Genomic DNA, 21,330 nt, shown 5'->3' with positions numbered 1-21,330 from the left:
TTATTATTTTATTATTTTATTCTCATTCTACGTGACTTTACCGAAAGAACCAAAGAAAACGTGAATGTCTTGTGTGGTGGAGGGTTCATGACAAGGATTTTAGAATCCATCAGCGAGGTTCACATCTGGACGAATTAGCAACTCGTCACCTTGGTAGCTTGACCCACTGTTGATAATGGAGTGGTCACTTTCTAAGCAAAATGTCGATGAAAACAAATGTTTATCATGTTTTTTTATAAACTTGGCTGAAGGTTAACTTACTGTTTTTGTTCATTTGCAAAATAATTACAGATTGCTTCTGGACGTTTGTGGAGTGGCAGTGGAAACATCTGGTAGCTCCTGATGGTGATCCAAACTAAATACTCGGATTTATGCTAAATTTGACGTCACATGAAGTGACGTCTTGGGACCATTGATTTCATGCTACAAGAAAAAGCAAGTTTCCCCATGAGTGATTCCTTACCGCTGGAGAGAGGCAGGAAGCATTGGAAACTTAGTCTGATTAGGAAGGGTTGTCTCCAGAATCCTTGAGAAGTTTTTCTCCATATTCCTCTGTTTTTTGTACACTTCTACAATCATTTAATTAACGCACAAATAATAATAATTTCAAACAATATATCTTTTTTAAAGTTAATTTCATGCTATGACATTGCACTTTTTCTATAATTCGTACATTCTTAGAGCACAGAGCTTTCTCGAATCAAGGCATTGCCTTCCACAGATGTGTACAATCTCTGCTCATTTCACAGTAGGTGATGATGTTGCCACATGTAATCCCATTTGAGAAAATTTCGGATAATTGGACGAATTTGGCAAAAATATGGATCCTGATGCCTAGAGCACAATGTCCTACTCGTTTAGAATAACCTCACTGGATCGTTTAAGGTCCCCTGTGAAGCGGGCAGCGTGTATTTGTAACGTTAATGCACGCAGTATTAACCAGGGCAGGCTTCCAGATTCTGCCGCGAACTTCTACAACAGGTAAGTCATGCCGTAGCCAGAAAAAAAATTATTTAGAAAAAATGTACGTCGAATCATTTCCTTTCACAGAGCATTTACACTTTGTGGTTGCACCACACCTCGCATGTCAGACCACAGGCATTGAAACGCCCCCGGGATGTTTCCGAATAACTGGGTAAAGGGTCAAAGGCAGTTTAAGGTGAGTTTGTATCTCGTCTCAATCATCAACCCGTGACACGTGGCTCCATCCCAAGACCCCTCGCCAGGTAACCCATTGCATTTCACATCCGCCGCCCCCTCCTGCAGATGTGTACACAACAACTCCGCGTGGCCATCTGATTCGAGTACCAAGTGGACTCAAAGGAAATGAATCTCACCGGGAAGGAAAGGCACGCCGCTGTTTTTGCTTGCGGCCCGGGAATCGAACTCGGGTCGCTGGTTTTGGGGCGCGGTTGCATGAGGCGATTCACCACCACTCTCAAACACAAGAGACAACGCTCCCACGTGCAGCCCTGAGCAGACTGCTGGGGCGAGTGCTGTGAGCGAGCACCTGTGAAGGAAGGACAGCACCCCATACGAGGGAGCGGGTGGACAGCACTTCACCTGGCCGCCTTTGTCTCCCGAGTGCTGATGTTTACACACCGAACCATGTACTCCTTTTAAGACTGAGTCGACTTAGAGGAGGCCCACTTATTGGTCGGGTCACGGTGTTCGTAGCGCATTGCACTAACCACTGCGCCACCGTTCCCCACAACACACGTGCAAACACACACACACACAAGGACGAATCTCCCTGTCTATACAAACTCGCAGATGCACACATCCAGGGGAGAGTGAGTGACTCTGCTGTGGATTTCCCATCACTCAAATACCCACGCACACCCTCCCCCCTCAACCCAGCTTCCCCTCACACACGCCGATTACGAAAATGCCTGTGAGTCACCTCGTCTCACGGCGACTGTCAACACAGACCGAACAGCCAGAACGGCTCAGCACCAATTTTGGAGAGAGATAAGCGAGAGAGAGAGAGAAAGAAGAATTGATAGCACGCTTCCGTCAACGAGCGAATCGATATCTCTAACTCCTGGATGTTGGGAGTCCACAAAGTCACCCGGGTGACAGAATCCCAACCAACTGGCTTGAAAAATTTGAGAATGTGTGTGGGGGGGGGGTGTAGAGGTCTTTACATTCCATGATGATGTGCGGGCAGGGGGGGAACTAAACGCCAGATGCTGATGGAGACGACTGTCAGAGTGCAGCTTGGAGACTTGGTGTCTCCAAGGGCACGTGCAATACAATCGTGCAATCTGGCAGAAGGACGGAGGAGATGGCAACACGCGGTGTGCTTCGTATCGGCAGTCAGCACGGTACGGCCTTGTTCTGGCTCCCTGCTTCTGTGTACATGCTGTGGGTTTATTAGGGATCGTCAGTGAGGAATCCAGTGTAGATTTCTCCTGATGCTCTCAGCATGTGAGAACGCATCAATTCACACATTTATGTTTTGTCGTTCACAATACATGCATTGAATCGTAAATGTGAAACCTGATATGATGTATGTATGTTGAACTTCTTTCGCACTGTACGTAGCCAACCGTGCTGATAGGAGGTGCGGGGAAGGATAACAGACTAAACACAAAAAAGCACTTATTAAAACAATGAGTTTTAAATCCTGATTCAAAAGTGCATAGTTCCACTGGCTTCCTACTATCGGATGGAAGAGCGTTCCAGACGGCCGCAGAAGCGCATCTGAGCGCGTGCGATGCAGTGACCGCCGTCTTTGTTCCATGGCCAGCCAGAAGTCGCTGCGAGCATGACGGCAGTTCGCGTCATCAATGGTTTATACTCCTTGACGAGATCCCCGAGGTATTGTGGTTCATTTGTGGCAAGCACTTCGCGTGTGTAATGAATGCGACCTCATTGTGTACTCGTTCGGCAACCGGAAGCCAATGCAGCTCAGCCAGCGCTGGGCGGACACGGTCGGATCTACATGTATTTAGATGTATTTTAGATGGTCTATTTAACTTACTTGTAAATGATACAACTGCGGCTCGTGGGGTGGAACAAAACTCTGCAATATCAATGGGAAAGAGAAACGATACAAACTGAAGGGTCAAATTTACAACGATTGCATCAAATCTCAAACCTGAATTGTGGTGAGTCATCAATTTGCTGCGGTGGTCGGCGGGAGTGGGTGAATCAGTCTCCCGCTATCGTCCTTTTACGGAATCCTCCGCTCCAATGAGGCCCTGCGGCCGTAACTCCACGGGTGTGCCGAGGGTTTGTGATGACGCGACGAGTCGGACCTACGTACACTCCGCAGATGGAGCGCTTGGGACGTGGAGTTCTGTTTTTTTTCTATTTGAAATGTTCCACGCAAAAGGTCATGGGACCTCTTGTGTCTGAGTCATTGTTGCTTAACGAAATGACCAAACATCCCCAACAGCTGCCACGCATTCTCACCACCACCACCCCGGCTTTTTTTGTGTGCGTGTGTGTGTTGTGGGCAGTGGCAGTGTAGCGGTCAGCGCGCTGCGCTACGAACCTGGCGACCCGAGTTCGATTCCGGCTCACGGCCGACATCAGTGACGATTATCTGAGCCGGTCCTGGGCGACGTTTACACATCGTACCAGGTGCTCATTTGAGGATGAGTCGACCTAGGGGAGGCCCAGGACCGGTTCAGATAATCGTCACCGGCGTTGGCCGTGTGAGCAGGAATCAAACTCGGGTCGCCGGGTTCGCCACTGCGCCACCGCTCTCCAACACGCGCACGCGCACTCGCACGCGCGTGCGTTCACGCGAGTCGGGTCGAAGGCCTGCTACGCGGTGCACCCCGCCCCTCACCCTCACCACGCGTTCGGGGCGTGACCCACGCCCAGCACCCAGGGGGGGGGGGGGGGTCACAAATCTCGAGGCTGCTTCGCCCAAACAGAGAGCGATGGGGCAACGTTTAATGAGCGTGCCGATCATTATTCTTCCACGAAAGCCTCACGTGAGTCCATAAACCCCGCGTCTGTTTTGTATGTCAACGTTTGGACAATCCCAGTGACGAGCGTTTGAGAATGTGGGAGGAAACGGGAGTCATCGCTACCATGAAGAAGAGACATTTTTGTTTGAATTCAGTACCCCCCCCCCCCTCAATATTTCAAGAGCCGCCATGCACTGTGTGGTGGTGCATACGAGACGGTGGTGGTCCTTAATAAATCACGTCACGAAGTGGTCCTTAAAGAGAGAGCCGCATGCGGCTCCGGAGCCGCAGGTTACCGACTCCTGGCCATGATAAATCCACTGCTGGATGACAGCTTTCCCAAGCCATAAGCATTTCACACGATGATGTAACACTCAGTCTTGTGCCTTTGTGCTGGCTGGCCTAAACCTAAGCTAAACAATTTTGTGTTTTTTTTATTTTACTCGGTAAGGCCCATTGAGCTCTACAGCTCTTTGTCAGAAGCGACCTGGTCACAATTGATAGCTCAACGAAGTGGTTTATCACGTGGAAATCTATAGCAGATATCGAGGGGGGAAACCAGAGGACCCGGAGAAAAATCCACGCGACCACAGGAAGAGAGAGCCGTACACCCCAAATCTACGGCAGGCGTTCGGGTCGGAATCGAACCCACGACCTCCTGCATACCAGGCGAGGTAGTTAACATCTCCTAGCCACCTCGTTTATTCCCTCATTTGACTGCAACTCCGCTGTTAGTCTCGGCCATCATCACTTAGGGCTATGTTCCAATTCATCAAGTTAAACTTTTTTAAAAAGCTCCAACCTCATCTCGTCCCACTTTCTATTTAATCACTGTGATATCGGTCTGCGTTCAATAACTACCCTTGGCCCGCCCACTCTGCTGTGTTTTTTTCGGTTGTGTCCCTCCAACAGATGTCCCCACTCGTGTAGGACACGTGTTGTACAAATGAAGCTGGAATTCCTGGAGAAATCCAACTCGGCACTCTCATCTCCTGACCAACCTCACCAGCCCCAAGGTGACACTGACGCTCACCCACCCAGTAGCAGCCAGGCGCGACTCCGCGCAGCATCTGAGATCTCACGAGATCAGACGCTTCCGTGCCGGTGTTTTACACGGCCGATTAATTTAAACATCAATTTTCATCGTGATAACATTGTTGTGCACGGACTCTCGTGCTAGTTCATACTGGGTTTCATATTGTGAGCATTGCAAAATTAAAAGAATGCAGTTTGACAAACATATCATCACAGGACCCTCCTGAGAAGGAGCCCAAAGGCACAGTGAGACTTCCCTGGACAAACACATTGTATGTATGTAGCTAGATGTAGAACGCACAGTGAAGGAAAATTAAGTTACACAAGGAAATCCAACAATGTGGTAAAGTGTCAGTAGTGTTTGTCTCACATCCACGAGGCTGTGAGTTCAAATCCTGCTCAGTAGTCGACTTCGCCCATCATCATCATCATGATATTGGGCAAATGAGTTTGAAAGTTTACTTATTAGACCTGTTTTATGTGTTTAGTTGTCCATCCCCCGGCTGCGTATGGTGCGAAAGAAGTTAAACATATCTATGCATCATCTCTCGGGGGGGGGGGGGGGGGCGATATAATGGGCACCGCTTTGTGGAACGACAGTAGCGCTTGTGCTGTGCCATGTCATACGAATGTGGAATTTATACACGTGGAGGCTTCGGACCTCTAGTCGAGGTGAGCGCCACTAGGAGTGCGAGTGTGGACCTGTGGGGGACGACGGCACTCGGGGTGACAGTGTGGGTGTGTGGGCGTGTGGGGGTGGGGGATGACGCCGCGACGCGAGAGATGAGGAGCGAGAGGAGTCGCGCAAGTCGAGGCACCCGAACGCACGTGCACCGCGACACGGCGGCACGGCCGTCGGGGTCGAGACAGCCCGGGGGCGCAAATCCGCGAATGAGATAAGTAGACAGAGATAAGATGAAGAGAGGGCTAAGATGTAGCGAGAGCTAAGACATAGAGTAGGGAGAGAGGGGGTAGAGAGCAAGAAGAGGGGGGGGGGGGGTAGAGAGAGGGGGTAGAGAGAGAGGGAAGGGAAAAGAAGAAGAGCAGAGCGTGAAATGTTTTGTGAAATCTTTCGTTTAAAAAAGTGGGGAGGGGGGGGGGACATAAAGCATTGCACAAAAACCCCGAAATGATGAACGAAGCAAAGTGCCGACTACACCGAGCACCTTCTTGTTTCCTCTGATCGTAGAAAAAATAGAGACGGAGAGAGAGCAAAGAGGTAGGGAGAGCTAAGACGTAGAGAGAGCTAAGATGTAGAGAGGACGTAGAGAGAGAGCTAACACGTAGAGAGAGAGCTAAGACGTAGGGAGAGTTAAGACGGAGAGAGAGAGCTTAGAGAGAGCTAAGACGTAGAGAGAGAGCTAAGAGAGAGCTAAGGCGTAGAGAGAGCTAAGACGTAGAGAGAGAGCGAAGAGAGAGAGAGAGCTAAGACGTAGAGAGAGAGCTAAGAGAGAGCTAAGGAGAGCTAAGACGTAGAGATAAAGCTAAGACGTAGAGAGAGAGAGAGCTAAGACGTAGAGAGAGAGAGCTAAGACGTAGAGAGAGAGAGAGAGCTAAGAGAGAGCTAAGACGGAGAGAGAGAGCTAAGACGTAGAGAGAGAGCTAAGAGAGAGCTAAGATGTAGAGAGAGCTAAGACGTAGAGAGAGCTAAGACGTAGAGAGAGCTAAGACGTAGAGAGAGAGCTAAGACGTAGAGAGAGAGCTAAGAGAGAGCTAAGACGTAGAGAGAGCTAAGACGTAGAGAGAGAGAGCTAAGAGAGAGCTAAGACGTAGAGAGAGAGCTAAGAGAGAGCTAAGACGTAGAGAGAGAGAGCTAAGAGAGAGCTAAGACGGAGAGAGAGAGCTAAGACGTAGAGAGAGAGCTAAGAGAGAGCTAAGACGTAGAGAGAGAGCTAAGACGTAGAGAGAGAGCTAAGAGAGAGCTAAGACGTAGAGAGAGAGAGCTAAGACGTAGAGAGAGAGAGCTAAGAGAGAGCTAAGACGTAGAGAGAGAGCTAAGACGTAGAGAGAGAGCTAAGAGAGAGCTAAGACGTAGAGAGAGAGCTAAGACGTAGAGAGAGAGTGCTAAGAGAGAGCTAAGACGTAGAGAGAGCTAAGACGTAGAGAGAGAGCTAAGAGAGAGCTAAGACGTAGAGAGAGAGCTAAGAGAGAGCTAAGACGTAGAGAGAGAGAGAGCTAAGACGTAGAGAGAGAGCTAAGAGAGAGCTAAGACGTAGAGAGAGAGCTAAGACGTACAGAGAGAGCTAAGACGTAGAGAGAGCTAAGACGTAGAGAGAGAGCTAAGAGAGAGCTAAGACGTAGAGAGAGAGAGCTAAGATGTAGAAAGAGCTAAGACATAGAGAGAGCTAAGACGTAGAGAGAGAGCTAAGAGAGAGCTAAGACGTAGAGAGAGAGCTAAGACGTAGAGAGAGCTAAGAGAGAGCTAAGACGTAGAGAGAGCGAGCTAAGACGTATAGAGAGAGCTAAGACGTAGAGAGAGCTAAGACGTAGAGAGAGCTAAGACGTAGAGAGAGAGCTAAGAGAGAGCTAAGACGTAGAGAGAGCTACGACGTAGAGAGAGAGCTAAGATGTAGAGAGAGCTAAGAGAGAGCTAAGACGTAGAGAGAGAGAGCTAAGAGAGAGCTAAGACGTAGAGAGAGAGCTAAGAGAGAGCTAAGACGTAGAGAGAGAGCTGAGACGTAGAGAGAGAGCTAAGACGTAGAGAGAGAGCTAAGAGAGAGCTAAGGAGAGCTAAGACGTAGAGAGAGAGCTAAGACATAGAGAGAGAGAGCTAAGAGAGAGCGAAGACGTAGATAGAGAGCTAAGAGAGAGCTAAGGAGAGCTAAGACGTAGAGAGAGAGCTAAGACATAGAGAGAGAGAGCTAAGAGAGAGCTAAGAAGTAGAGAGAGAGCTAAGACGTAGAGAGAGAGCTAAGATAGAGAGCTAAGACGTAGATAGAGAGCTAAGAGAGAGCTAAGGAGAGCTAAGACGTAGAGAGAGAGAGCTAAGATGTAGAGAGAGCTAAGAGAGAGCTAAGACGTAGAGAGAGAGAGCTAATAGAGAGCTAAGACGTAGAGAGAGAGCTAAGAGAGAGCTAAGACGTAGAGAGAGAGCTGAGACGTAGAGAGAGAGCTGAGACGTAGAGAGAGAGCTAAGACGTAGAGAGAGAGCTAAGAGAGAGCTAAGGAGAGCTAAGACGTAGAGAGAGAGCTAAGACATAGAGAGAGAGAGCTAAGAGAGAGCGAAGACGTAGATAGAGAGCTAAGAGAGAGCTAAGGAGAGCTAAGACGTAGAGAGAGAGCTAAGACATAGAGAGAGAGAGCTAAGAGAGAGCTAAGAAGTAGAGAGAGAGCTAAGACGTAGAGAGAGAGCTAAGATAGAGAGCTAAGACGTAGATAGAGAGCTAAGAGAGAGCTAAGGAGAGCTAAGACGTAGAGAGAGAGCTAAGACATAGAGAGAGAGCTAAGAGAGAGCTAAGATGTAGAGAGAGAGAGCTAAGACGTAGAGAGAGAGCTAAGAGAGAGCTAAGACGGAGAGAGAGCTAAGACGTAGAGAGAGAGAGAGAGCTAAGAGAGAGCTAAGACGTAGAGAGAGAGCTAAGAGAGAGCTAAGACGTAGAGAGAGAGAGCTAAGAGAGAGCTAAGACGGAGAGAGAGAGAGCTAAGACGTAGAGAGAGAGCTAAGAGAGAGCTAAGACGTAGAGAGAGAGCTAAGACGTAGAGAGAGAGCTAAGAGAGAGCTAAGACGTAGAGAGAGAGCTAAGACGTAGAGAGAGAGCTAAGAGAGAGCTAAGACGTAGAGAGAGCTAAGACGTAGAGAGAGAGCTAAGAGAGAGCTAAGACGTAGAGAGAGAGAGAGCTAAGACGTAGAGAGAGAGCTAAGAGAGAGCTAAGACGTAGAGAGAGAGCTAAGACGTACAGAGAGAGCTAAGACGTAGAGAGAGCTAAGACGTAGAGAGAGAGAGCTAAGAGAGAGCTAAGACGTAGAGAGAGAGAGAGCTAAGATGTAGAAAGAGCTAAGACATAGAGAGAGCTAAGACGTAGAGAGAGAGCTAAGAGAGAGCTAAGACGTAGAGAGAGAGCTAAGACGTAGAGAGAGCTAAGAGAGAGCTAAGACGTAGAGAGAGAGCTAAGACGTATAGAGAGAGCTAAGACGTAGAGAGAGCTAAGACGTAGAGAGAGCTAAGACGTAGAGAGAGAGCTAAGAGAGAGCTAAGACGTAGAGAGAGCTACAACGTAGAGAGAGAGAGCTAAGATGTAGAGAGAGCTAAGATAGAGCTAAGACGTAGAGAGAGAGAGCTAAGAGAGAGCTAAGACGTAGAGAGAGAGCTAAGAGAGAGCTAAGACGTAGAGAGAGAGCTGAGACGTAGAGAGAGAGCTAAGACGTAGAGAGAGAGCTAAGAGAGAGCTAAGGAGAGCTAAGACGTAGAGAGAGAGCTAAGACATAGAGAGAGAGAGCTAAGAGAGAGAGCTAAGACGTAGATAGAGAGCTAAGAGAGAGCTAAGGAGAGCTAAGACGTAGAGAGAGAGCTAAGACATAGAGAGAGAGAGCTAAGAGAGAGCTAAGAAGTAGAGAGAGAGCTAAGACGTAGAGAGAGAGCTAAGAGAGAGAGCTAAGACGTAGATAGAGAGCTAAGAGAGAGCTAAGGAGAGCTAAGACGTAGAGAGAGAGCTACGACATAGAGAGAGAGCTAAGAGAGAGCTAAGACGTAGAGAGAGAGAGCTAAGACGTAGAGAGAGAGCTAAGAGAGAGCTAAGACGGAGAGAGAGAGCTAAGACGTAGAGAAAGAGCTAAGAGAGAGCTAAGACGTATAGAGAGCTAAGACGTAGAGAGAGAGCTAAGAGAGAGCTAAGACGTAGAGAGAGAGCTAAGACGTAGAGAGAGAGCTAAGAGAGAGCTAAGACGTAGAGAGAGCTAAGAGAGAGCTAAGAGAGAGCTAAGACGTAGAGAGAGAGCTAAGACGTAGAGATAGAGAGAGAGCTAAGACGTAGAGAGAGAGCTAAGAGAAAGCTAATACGTAGAGAGAGAGCTAAGACGTAGAGAGAGAGCTAAGAGAGAGCTAAGACGTAGAGAGAGCTAAGACGTAGAGAGAGAGAGCTAAGAGAGAGCTAAGACGTAGAGAGAGCTAAGAGAGAGCTAAGAGAGAGCTAAGACGTAGAGAGAGAGAGCTAAGAGAGAGCTAAGACGTAGAGAGAGAGAGCTAAGACACAGAGAGAGAGCTAAGATGTAGAGAGAGAGCTAAGAGAGAGCTAAGACGTAGAGAGAGAGAGCTAAGACGTAGAGAGAGAGCTAAGAGAGAGCTAAGACGTAGAGAGAGAGCTAAGCCGTAGAGAGAGAGCTAAGAGAGAGCTAAGACGTAGAGAGAGCTAAGAGAGAGCTAAGAGAGAGCTAAGACGTAGAGAGAGAGAGCTAAGACGTAGAGATAGAGAGAGAGCTAAGACGTAGAGAGAGAGCTAAGAGAGAGCTAATACGTAGAGAGAGAGCTAAGACGTAGAGAGAGAGCTAAGAGAGAGCTAAGACGTAGAGAGAGCTAAGACGTAGAGAGAGAGAGCTAAGAGAGAGCTAAGACGTAGAGAGAGCTAAGAGAGAGCTAAGAGAGAGCTAAGACGTAGAGAGAGAGAGCTAAGAGAGAGCTAAGACGTAGAGAGAGAGAGCTAAGATGTAGAGAGAGAGAGCTAAGAGAGAGCTAAGACGTAGAGAGAGCTAAGACGTTGAGAGAGAGCTAAGAGAGAGCTAAGACGTAGAGAGAGCTAAGAGAGAGCTAAGAGAGAGCTAAGACGTAGAGAGAGAGCTAAGAGAGAGCTAAGACGTAGAGAGAGAGCTAAGACATAGAGAGAGAGAGCTAAGACGTAGAGAGAGAGCTAAGAGAGAGCTAAGACGTAGAGAGAGAGAGCTAAGAGAGAGCTAAGACGTAGAGAGAGCTAAGACGTATAGAGAGCTAAGACGTAGAGAGAGAGCTAAGACGTAGAGAGAGAGCTAAGACGTAGAGAGAGAGAGAGCTAAGAGAGAGCTAAGACGTAGAGAGAGAGCTAAGAGAGAGCTAAGGCGTAGAGAGAGAGCTAAGACGTAGAGAGAGAGCTAAGAGAGAGAGCTAAGACGTAGATAGAGAGCTAAGAGAGAGCTAAGGAGAGCTAAGACGTAGAGAGAGAGCTAAGACATAGAGAGAGAGCTAAGAGAGAGCTAAGATGTAGAGAGAGAGAGCTAAGACGTAGAGAGAGAGCTAAGAGAGAGCTAAGACGGAGAGAGAGCTAAGACGTAGAGAGAGAGAGAGAGCTAAGAGAGAGCTAAGACGTAGAGAGAGAGCTAAGAGAGAGCTAAGACGTAGAGAGAGAGAGCTAAGAGAGAGCTAAGACGGAGAGAGAGAGAGAGAGCTAAGACGTAGAGAGAGAGCTAAGAGAGAGCTAAGACGTAGAGAGAGAGCTAAGACGTAGAGAGAGAGCTAAGAGAGAGCTAAGACGTAGAGAGAGAGCTAAGACGTAGAGAGAGAGCTAAGAGAGAGCTAAGACGTAGAGAGAGCTAAGACGTAGAGAGAGAGCTAAGAGCGAGCTAAGACGTAGAGAGAGAGAGAGCTAAGACGTAGAGAGAGAGCTAAGAGAGAGCTAAGACGTAGAGAGAGAGCTAAGACGTACAGAGAGAGCTAAGACGTAGAGAGAGCTAAGACGTAGAGAGAGAGAGCTAAGAGAGAGCTAAGACGTAGAGAGAGAGAGCTAAGATGTAGAAAGAGCTAAGACATAGAGAGAGCTAAGACGTAGAGAGAGAGCTAAGAGAGAGCTAAGACGTAGAGAGAGAGCTAAGACGTAGAGAGAGCTAAGAGAGAGCTAAGACGTAGAGAGAGAGCTAAGACGTATAGAGAGAGCTAAGACGTAGAGAGAGCTAAGACGTAGAGAGAGCTAAGACGTAGAGAGAGAGCTAAGAGAGAGCTAAGACGTAGAGAGAGCTACAACGTAGAGAGAGAGCTAAGATGTAGAGAGAGCTAAGAGAGAGCTAAGACGTAGAGAGAGAGAGCTAAGAGAGAGCTAAGACGTAGAGAGAGAGCTAAGAGAGAGCTAAGACGTAGAGAGAGAGCTGAGACGTAGAGAGAGAGCTAAGACGTAGAGAGAGAGCTAAGAGAGAGCTAAGGAGAGCTAAGACGTAGAGAGAGAGCTAAGACATAGAGAGAGAGAGCTAAGAGAGAGAGCTAAGACGTAGATAGAGAGCTAAGAGAGAGCTAAGGAGAGCTAAGACGTAGAGAGAGAGCTAAGACATAGAGAGAGAGAGCTAAGAGAGAGCTAAGAAGTAGAGAGAGAGCTAAGACGTAGAGAGAGAGCTAAGAGAGAGAGCTAAGACGTAGATAGAGAGCTAAGAGAGAGCTAAGGAGAGCTAAGACGTAGAGAGAGAGCTACGACATAGAGAGAGAGCTAAGAGAGAGCTAAGACGTAGAGAGAGAGAGCTAAGACGTAGAGAGAGAGCTAAGAGAGAGCTAAGACGGAGAGAGAGAGCTAAGACGTAGAGAAAGAGCTAAGAGAGAGCTAAGACGTATAGAGAGCTAAGACGTAGAGAGAGAGCTAAGAGAGAGCTAAGACGTAGAGAGAGAGAGCTAAGACGTAGAGAGAGAGCTAAGAGAGAGCTAAGACGTAGAGAGAGCTAAGAGAGAGCTAAGAGAGAGCTAAGACGTAGAGAGAGAGCTAAGACGTAGAGATAGAGAGAGAGCTAAGACGTAGAGAGAGAGCTAAGAGAGAGCTAATACGTAGAGAGAGAGCTAAGACGTAGAGAGAGAGCTAAGAGAGAGCTAAGACGTAGAGAGAGCTAAGACGTAGAGAGAGAGAGCTAAGAGAGAGCTAAGACGTAGAGAGAGCTAAGAGAGAGCTAAGAGAGAGCTAAGACGTAGAGAGAGAGAGCTAAGAGAGAGCTAAGACGTAGAGAGAGAGAGCTAAGACACAGAGAGAGAGCTAAAATGTAGAGAGAGAGCTAAGAGAGAGCTAAGACGTAGAGAGAGAGAGCTAAGACGTAGAGAGAGAGCTAAGAGAGAGCTAAGACGTAGAGAGAGAGCTAAGCCGTAGAGAGAGAGCTAAGAGAGAGCTAAGACGTAGAGAGAGCTAAGAGAGAGCTAAGAGAGAGCTAAGACGTAGAGAGAGAGAGCTAAGACGTAGAGATAAAGAGAGAGCTAAGACGTAGAGAGAGAGCTAAGAGAGAGCTAATACGTAGAGAGAGAGCTAAGACGTAGAGAGAGAGCTAAGAGAGAGCTAAGACGTAGAGAGAGCTAAGACGTAGAGAGAGAGAGCTAAGAGAGAGCTAAGACGTAGAGAGAGCTAAGAGAGAGCTAAGAGAGAGCTAAGACGTAGAGAGAGAGAGCTAAGAGAGAGCTAAGACGTAGAGAGAGAGAGCTAAGATGTAGAGAGAGAGAGCTAAGAGAGAGCTAAGACGTAGAGAGAGCTAAGACGTTGAGAGAGAGCTAAGAGAGAGCTAAGACGTAGAGAGAGCTAAGAGAGAGCTAAGAGAGAGCTAAGACGTAGAGAGAGAGCTAAGAGAGAGCTAAGACGTAGAGAGAGAGCTAAGACATAGAGAGAGAGAGCTAAGACGTAGAGAGAGAGCTAAGAGAGAGCTAAGACGTAGAGAGAGAGAGCTAAGAGAGAGCTAAGACGTAGAGAGAGCTAAGACGTATAGAGAGCTAAGACGTAGAGAGAGAGCTAAGACGTAGAGAGAGAGCTAAGACGTAGAGAGAGAGAGAGCTAAGAGAGAGCTAAGACGTAGAGAGAGAGCTAAGAGAGAGCTAAGGCGTAGAGAGAGAGCTAAGACGTAGAGAGAGAGCTAAGAGAGAGCTAAGAAGTAGAGAGAGGTAAGACGTAGAGAGAGAGCTAAGAGAGAGCTAAGGCGTAGAGAGAGATCTAAGACGTAGAGAGAGAGAGAGCTAAGAGAGAGCTAAGACGTAGAGAGAGAGCTAAGAGAGAGCTAAGACGTAGAGAGAGAGAGAGAGCTAAGAGAGAGCTAAGACGTAGAGAGAGAGCTAAGAGAGAGCTAAGACGTAGAGAGAGAGCTAAGAGAGAGCTAAGACGTAGAGAGAGAGCTGAGACGTAGAGAGAGAGCTAAGAGAGAGCTAAGACGTAGAGAGAGCTAAGACGTAGAGAGAGCTAAGACGTAGAGAGAGAGAGCTAAGAGAGAGCTAAGGCGTAGAGAGAGAGCTAAGACGTAGAGAGAGAGCTAAGAGAGAGCTAAGAAGTAGAGAGAGGTAAGACGTAGAGAGAGAGCTAAGAGAGAGCTAAGGCGTAGAGAGAGAGCTAAGACGTAGAGAGAGAGAGAGCTAAGAGAGAGCTAAGACGTAGAGAGAGAGCTAAGAGCTAAGACGTAGAGAGAGAGAGAGCTAAGAGAGAGCTAAGACGTAGAGAGAGAGCTAAGAGAGAGCTAAGACGTAGAGAGAGAGCTAAGAGAGAGAGCTAAGACGGAGAGAGAGAGCTAAGAGAGAGCTAAGAGAGAGCTAAGACGTAGAGAGAGAGAGCTAAGACATAGAGAGAGAGCTAAGAGAGAGCTAAGACGTAGAGAGAGAGCTAAGACGTAGAGAGAGAGCTAAGACGTAGAGAGAGAGCTAAGAGAGAGCTAAGACAGAGAGAGAGAGCTAAGACGTAGAGAGAGAGCTGAGAGAGAGCTAAGACGTAGAGAGAGCTAAGACGTAGAGAGAGCTAAGACGTAGAGAGAGAGCTAAGAGAGAGCTAAGACGTAGAGAGAGAGCTAAGACATAGAGAGAGAGAGCTAAGACGTAGAGAGAGAGCTAAGAGAGAGCTAAGACGTAGAGAGAGAGAGCTAAGAGAGAGCTAAGACGTAGAGAGAGCTAAGACGTATAGAGAGCTAAGACGTAGAGAGAGAGCTAAGACGTAGAGAGAGAGCTAAGACGTAGAGAGAGAGAGAGCTAAGAGAGAGCTAAGACGTAGAGAGAGAGCTAAGAGAGAGCTAAGGCGTAGAGAGAGAGCTAAGACGTAGAGAGAGAGCTAAGAGAGAGCTAAGAAGTAGAGAGAGGTAAGACGTAGAGAGAGAGCTAAGAGAGAGCTAAGGCGTAGAGAGAGAGCTAAGACGTAGAGAGAGAGAGAGCTAAGAGAGAGCTAAGACGTAGAGAGAGAGCTAAGAGAGAGCTAAGACGTAGAGAGAGAGAGAGAGCTAAGAGAGAGCTAAGACGTAGAGAGAGAGCTAAGAGAGAGCTAAGACGTAGAGAGAGAGCTAAGAGAGAGCTAAGACGTAGAGAGAGAGCTGAGACGTAGAGAGAGAGCTAAGAGAGAGCTAAGACGTAGAGAGAGCTAAGACGTAGAGAGAGCTAAGACGTAGAGAGAGAGAGCTAAGAGAGAGCTAAGGCGTAGAGAGAGAGCTAAGACGTAGAGAGAGAGCTAAGAGAGAGCTAAGAAGTAGAGAGAGGTAAGACGTAGAGAGAGAGCTAAGAGAGAGCTAAGGCGTAGAGAGAGAGCTAAGACGTAGAGAGAGAGAGAGCTAAGAGAGAGCTAAGACGTAGAGAGAGAGCTAAGAGCTAAGACGTAGAGAGAGAGAGAGCTAAGAGAGAGCTAAGACGTAGAGAGAGAGCTAAGAGAGAGCTAAGACGTAGAGAGAGAGCTAAGAGAGAGAGCTAAGACGGAGAGAGAGAGCTAAGAGAGAGCTAAGAGAGAGCTAAGACGTAGAGAGAGAGAGCTAAGACATAGAGAGAGAGAGCTAAGAGAGAGCTAAGACGTAGAGAGAGAGCTAAGACGTAGAGAGAGAGCTAAGACGTAGAGAGAGAGCTAAGAGAGAGCTAAGACAGAGAGAGAGAGCTAAGACGTAGAGAGAGAGCTGAGAGAGAGCTAAGACGTAGAGAGAGCTAAGACGTAGAGAGAGCTAAGACGTAGAGAGAGAGCTAAGAGAGAGCTAAAACGTAGAGAGAGCTAAGAGAGAGCTAAGAGAGAGCTAAGACGTAGAGAGAGAGAGAGCTAAGAGAGAGCTAAGACGTAGAGAGAGAGAGCTAAGACGTAGAGAGAGAGCTAAGACGTAGAGAGAGCTAAGACGTAGAGAGAGAGAGAGCTAAGACGTAGAGAGAGAGCTAAGAGAGAGCTAAGACGTAGAGAGAGAGCTAAGACGTAGAAAGAGAGAGAGAGAGCTAAGACGTAGAGAGAGAGCTAAGAGAGAGCTAAGACGTAGAGAGAGAGCTAAGACGTAGAGAGAGAGAGAGAGCTAAGACGTAGAGAGAGAGAGCTAAGACGTAGAGAGAGAGCTAAGAGAGAGCTAAGACGTAGAGAGAGCTAAAACGTAGAGAGAGAGCTAAGAGAGAGCTAAGACGTAGAGAGAGCTAAGAGAGAGCTAAGAGAGAGCTAAGACGTAGAGAGAGAGCTAAGAGAGAGCTAAGACGTAGAGAGAGAGGTAAGACATAGAGAGAGAGCTAAGACGTAGAGAGAGCTAAGACGTAGAGAGAGCTAAGACGTAGAGAGAGAGAGCTAAAAGAGAGCTAAGACGTAGAGAGAGAGAGCTAAGACGTAGAGAGATAGCTAAGACGTAGAGAGAGAGCTAAGAGAGAGCTAAGACGTAGAGAGAGCTAAGACGTAGAGAGAGAGCTAAGACGTAGAGAGAGAGCTAAGAGAGAGCTAAGACGTAGAGAGAGCTAAGACGTAGAGAGAGAGAGAGCTAAGATGTAGAGAGAGAGCTAAGAGAGAGCTAAGGCGTAGAGAGAGAGCTAAGACGTAGAGAGAGAGAGCTAAGAGAGAGCTAAGAAGTAGAGAGAGCTAAGACGTAGAGAGAGAGAGAGAGCTAAGAGAGAGCTAAGGCGTAGAGAGAGAGCTAAGACGTAGAGAGAGAGAGAGAGCTAAGAGAGAGCTAAGACATAGAGAGAGCTAAGACGTAGAGAGAGAGAGCTAAGAGAGAGCTAAGGCGTAGAGAGAGAGCTAAGACGTAGAGAAAGAGAGCTAAGACGTAGAGAGAGAGCTACGACATAGAGAGCTAAGACGTAGAGAGAGAGAGCTAAGAGAGAGCTAAGACGTAGAGAGAGGGCTAAGAGAGAGCTAAGACGTAGAGAGAGAGCTAAGACGTAGAGAGAGAGCTAAGACGTAGAGAGAGAGCTAAGAGAGAGCTAAGACGTAGAGAGAGAGCTAAGAGAGAGCTAAGACGTAGAGCGAGGGCTAAGACGTAGAGAGAGCTAAGAGAGAGCTAAGACGTAGAGAGAGAGCTAAGAGAGAGCTAAGACGTAGAGAGAGAGCTAAGAGAGAGAGCTAAGACGTAGAGAGAGAGCTAAGAGAGAGCTAAGACGTAGAGAGAGAGCTCAGACGTAGAGAGAGCTAAGAGAGAGCTAAGACGTAGGGAGAGCTAAGAGAGAGCTAAGACGTAGAGAGAGCTAAGAGAGAGCTAAGACGTAGAGAGAGAGAGAGAGCTAAGAGAGAGCTAAGACGTAGAGAGAGAGCTACGACAGAGAGAGAGAGCTAAGACGTAGAGAGAGAGAGCTAAGAGAGAGCTAAGACGTAGAGAGAGAGCTAAGAGAGAGCTAAGACGTAGAGAGAGAGCTAAGAGAGAGCTAAGACGTAGAGAGAGAGCTGAGACGTAGAGAGAGAGCTAAGAGAGAGCTAAGACGTAGAGAGAGAGAGCTAAGAGAGAGCTAAGACGTAGAGAGAGAGCTAAGAGAGAGCTAAGACGTAGAGAGAGAGAGCTAAGGGAGAGCTAAGACGTAGAGAGATAGCTAAGAGAGAGCTAAGACGTAGAGAGAGAGCTAAGAGAGAGCTAAGACGTAGAGAGAGAGCTGAGACGTAGAGAGAGAGCTAAGAGAGAGAGCTAAGACGTAGAGAGAGAGCTAAGAGAGAGCTAAGACGTAGAGAGAGAGAGCTAAGAGAGAGCTAAGAAGTAGAGAGAGAGAGAGAGCTAAGACGTAGAGGGAGAGAGCTAAGAGAGAGAGCTAAGAGAGAGCTAAGAGAGAGCTAAGACGTAGAGAGAGAGCTAAGACATAGAGAGAGAGCTAAGAGAGAGCTAAGACGTAGAGAGAGAGCGCTAAGACGTAGAGAGAGAGCTAAGACGTAGAGAGAGAGCTAAGAGAGAGCTAAGACGGAGAGAGAGAGCTAAGACGTAGAGAGAGAGCTAAGAGAGAGCTAAGACGTAGAGAGAGCTAAGACGTAGAGAGAGCTAAGACGTAGAGAGAGAGCTAAGAGAGAGCTAAGACGTAGAGAGAGCTAAGAGAGAGCTAATAGAGAGCTAAGACGTAGAGAGAGAGCTAAGAGAGAGCTAAGACGTAGAGAGAGAGCTAAGATGTAGAGAGAGAGCTAAGACGTAGAGAGAGAGAGAGAGCTAAGACGTAGAGAGAGAGAGCTAAGACGTAGAGAGATAGCTAAGACGTAGAGAGAGAGCTAAGAGAGAGCTAAGACGTAGAGAGAGCTAAGACGTAGAGAGAGAGCTAAGACGTAGAGAGAGAGCTAAGAGAGAGCTAAGACGTAGAGAGAGCTAAGACGTAGAGAGAGAGAGCTAAGATGTAGAGAGAGAGCTAAGAGAGAGCTAAGGCGTAGAGAGAGAGCTAAGAGAGAGCTAAGAAGTAGAGAGAGGTAAGACGTAGAGAGAGAGCTAAGAGAGAGCTAAGGCGTAGAGAGAGAGCTAAGAGCTAAGACGTAGAGAGAGAGAGAGCTAAGAGAGAGCTAAGACGTAGAGAGAGAGCTAAGAGAGAGCTAAGACGTAGAGAGAGAGCTAAGAGAGAGAGCTAAGACGGAGAGAGAGAGCTAAGAGAGAGCTAAGAGAGAGCTAAGACGTAGAGAGAGAGAGCTAAGACATAGAGAGAGAGCTAAGAGAGAGCTAAGACGTAGAGAGAGAGCTAAGACGTAGAGAGAGAGCTAAGACGTAGAGAGAGAGTTAAGAGAGAGCTAAGACAGAGAGAGAGAGCTAAGACGTAGAGAGAGAGCTGAGAGAGAGCTAAGACGTAGAGAGAGCTAAGACGTAGAGAGAGCTAAGACGTAGAGAGAGAGCTAAGAGAGAGCTAAAACGTAGAGAGAGCTAAGAGAGAGCTAAGAGAGAGCTAAGACGTAGAGAGAGAGAGAGCTAAGAGAGAGCTAAGACGTAGAGAGAGAGAGCTAAGACGTAGAGAGAGAGCTAAGACGTAGAGAGAGCTAAGACGTAGAGAGAGAGAGAGCTAAGACGTAGAGAGAGAGCTAAGAGAGAGCTAAGACGTAGAGAGAGAGCTAAGACGTAGAAAGAGAGAGAGAGAGCTAAGACGTAGAGAGAGAGCTAAGAGAGAGCTAAGACGTAGAGAGAGAGCTAAGACGTAGAGAGAGAGAGAGAGCTAAGACGTAGAGAGAGAGAGCTAAGACGTAGAGAGAGAGCTAAGAGAGAGCTAAGACGTAGAGAGAGCTAAAACGTAGAGAGAGAGCTAAGAGAGAGCTAAGACGTAGAGAGAGCTAAGAGAGAGCTAAGAGAGAGCTAAGACGTAGAGAGAGAGCTAAGAGAGAGCTAAGACGTAGAGAGAGAGGTAAGACATAGAGAGAGAGCTAAGACGTAGAGAGAGCTAAGACGTAGAGAGAGCTAAGACGTAGAGAGAGAGAGCTAAAAGAGAGCTAAGACGTAGAGAGAGAGAGCTAAGACGTAGAGAGATAGCTAAGACGTAGAGAGAGAGCTAAGAGAGAGCTAAGACGTAGAGAGAGCTAAGACGTAGAGAGAGAGCTAAGACGTAGAGAGAGAGCTAAGAGAGAGCTAAGACGTAGAGAGAGCTAAGACGTAGAGAGAGAGAGAGCTAAGATGTAGAGAGAGAGCTAAGAGAGAGCTAAGGCGTAGAGAGAGAGCTAAGACGTAGAGAGAGAGAGCTAAGAGAGAGCTAAGAAGTAGAGAGAGCTAAGACGTAGAGAGAGAGAGAGCTAAGAGAGAGCTAAGGCGTAGAGAGAGAGCTAAGACGTAGAGAGAGAGAGAGAGCTAAGAGAGAGCTAAGACATAGAGAGAGCTAAGACGTAGAGAGAGAGAGCTAAGAGAGAGCTAAGGCGTAGAGAGAGAGCTAAGACGTAGAGAAAGAGAGCTTAGAGAGAGCTAAGACGTAGAGAGAGAGCTACGACATAGAGAGCTAAGACGTAGAGAGAGAGAGCTAAGAGAGAGCTAAGACGTAGAGAGAGGGCTAAGAGAGAGCTAAGACGTAGAGAGAGAGCTAAGACGTAGAGAGAGAGCTAAGACGTAGAGAGAGAGCTAAGAGAGAGCTAAGACGTAGAGAGAGAGCTAAGAGAGAGCTAAGACGTAGAGCGAGGGCTAAGACGTAGAGAGAGCTAAGAGAGAGCTAAGACGTAGAGAGAGAGCTAAGAGAGAGCTAAGACGTAGAGAGAGAGCTAAGAGAGAGAGCTAAGACGTAGAGAGAGAGCTAAGAGAGAGCTAAGACGTAGAGAGAGAGCTCAGACGTAGAGAGAGCTAAGAGAGAGCTAAGACGTAGGGAGAGCTAAGAGAGAGCTAAGACGTAGAGAGAGCTAAGAGAGAGCTAAGACGTAGAGAGAGAGAGAGAGCTAAGAGAGAGCTAAGACGTAGAGAGAGAGCTACGACAGAGAGAGAGAGCTAAGACGTAGAGAGAGAGAGCTAAGAGAGAGCTAAGACGTAGAGAGAGAGCTAAGAGAGAGCTAAGACGTAGAGAGAGAGCTAAGAGAGAGCTAAGACGTAGAGAGAGAGCTGAGACGTAGAGAGAGAGCTAAGAGAGAGCTAAGACGTAGAGAGAGAGAGCTAAGAGAGAGCTAAGACGTAGAGAGAGAGCTAAGAGAGAGCTAAGACGTAGAGAGAGAGAGCTAAGAGAGAGCTAAGACGTAGAGAGATAGCTAAGAGAGAGCTAAGACGTAGAGAGAGAGCTAAGAGAGAGCTAAGACGTAGAGAGAGAGCTGAGACGTAGAGAGAGAGCTAAGAGAGAGAGCTAAGACGTAGAGAGAGAGCTAAGAGAGAGCTAAGACGTAGAGAGAGAGAGCTAAGAGAGAGCTAAGAAGTAGAGAGAGAGAGAGAGCTAAGACGTAGAGGGAGAGAGCTAAGAGAGAGAGCTAAGAGAGAGCTAAGAGAGAGCTAAGACGTAGAGAGAGAGCTAAGACATAGAGAGAGAGCTAAGAGAGAGCTAAGACGTAGAGAGAGAGCGCTAAGACGTAGAGAGAGAGCTAAGACGTAGAGAGAGAGCTAAGAGAGAGCTAAGACGGAGAGAGAGAGAGCTAAGACGTAGAGAGAGAGCTAAGAGAGAGCTAAGACGTAGAGAGAGCTAAGACGTAGAGAGAGCTAAGACGTAGAGAGAGAGCTAAGAGAGAGCTAAGACGTAGAGAGAGCTAAGAGAGAGCTAAGAGAGAGCTAAGACGTAGAGAGAGAGCTAAGAGAGAGCTAAGACGTAGAGAGAGAGCTAAGACGTAGAGAGAGAGCTAAGACGTAGAGAGAGAGAGAGAGCTAAGACGTAGAGAGAGAGAGCTAAGACGTAGAGAGATAGCTAAGACGTAGAGAGAGAGCTAA

The sequence above is a fragment of the Petromyzon marinus genome, chromosome 17, assembly GCF_048934315.1.
Source record: "Petromyzon marinus isolate PM22_M1 ecotype Great Lakes invasive population chromosome 17, UKy_Petmar_22M1.pri1.0, whole genome shotgun sequence".
In the NCBI taxonomy this organism is placed as follows: domain Eukaryota; kingdom Metazoa; phylum Chordata; class Hyperoartia; order Petromyzontiformes; family Petromyzontidae; genus Petromyzon; species Petromyzon marinus.
The sequence above is the reverse complement of the archived record's forward strand: the minus strand, read 5'-3'. Positions refer to the sequence as shown.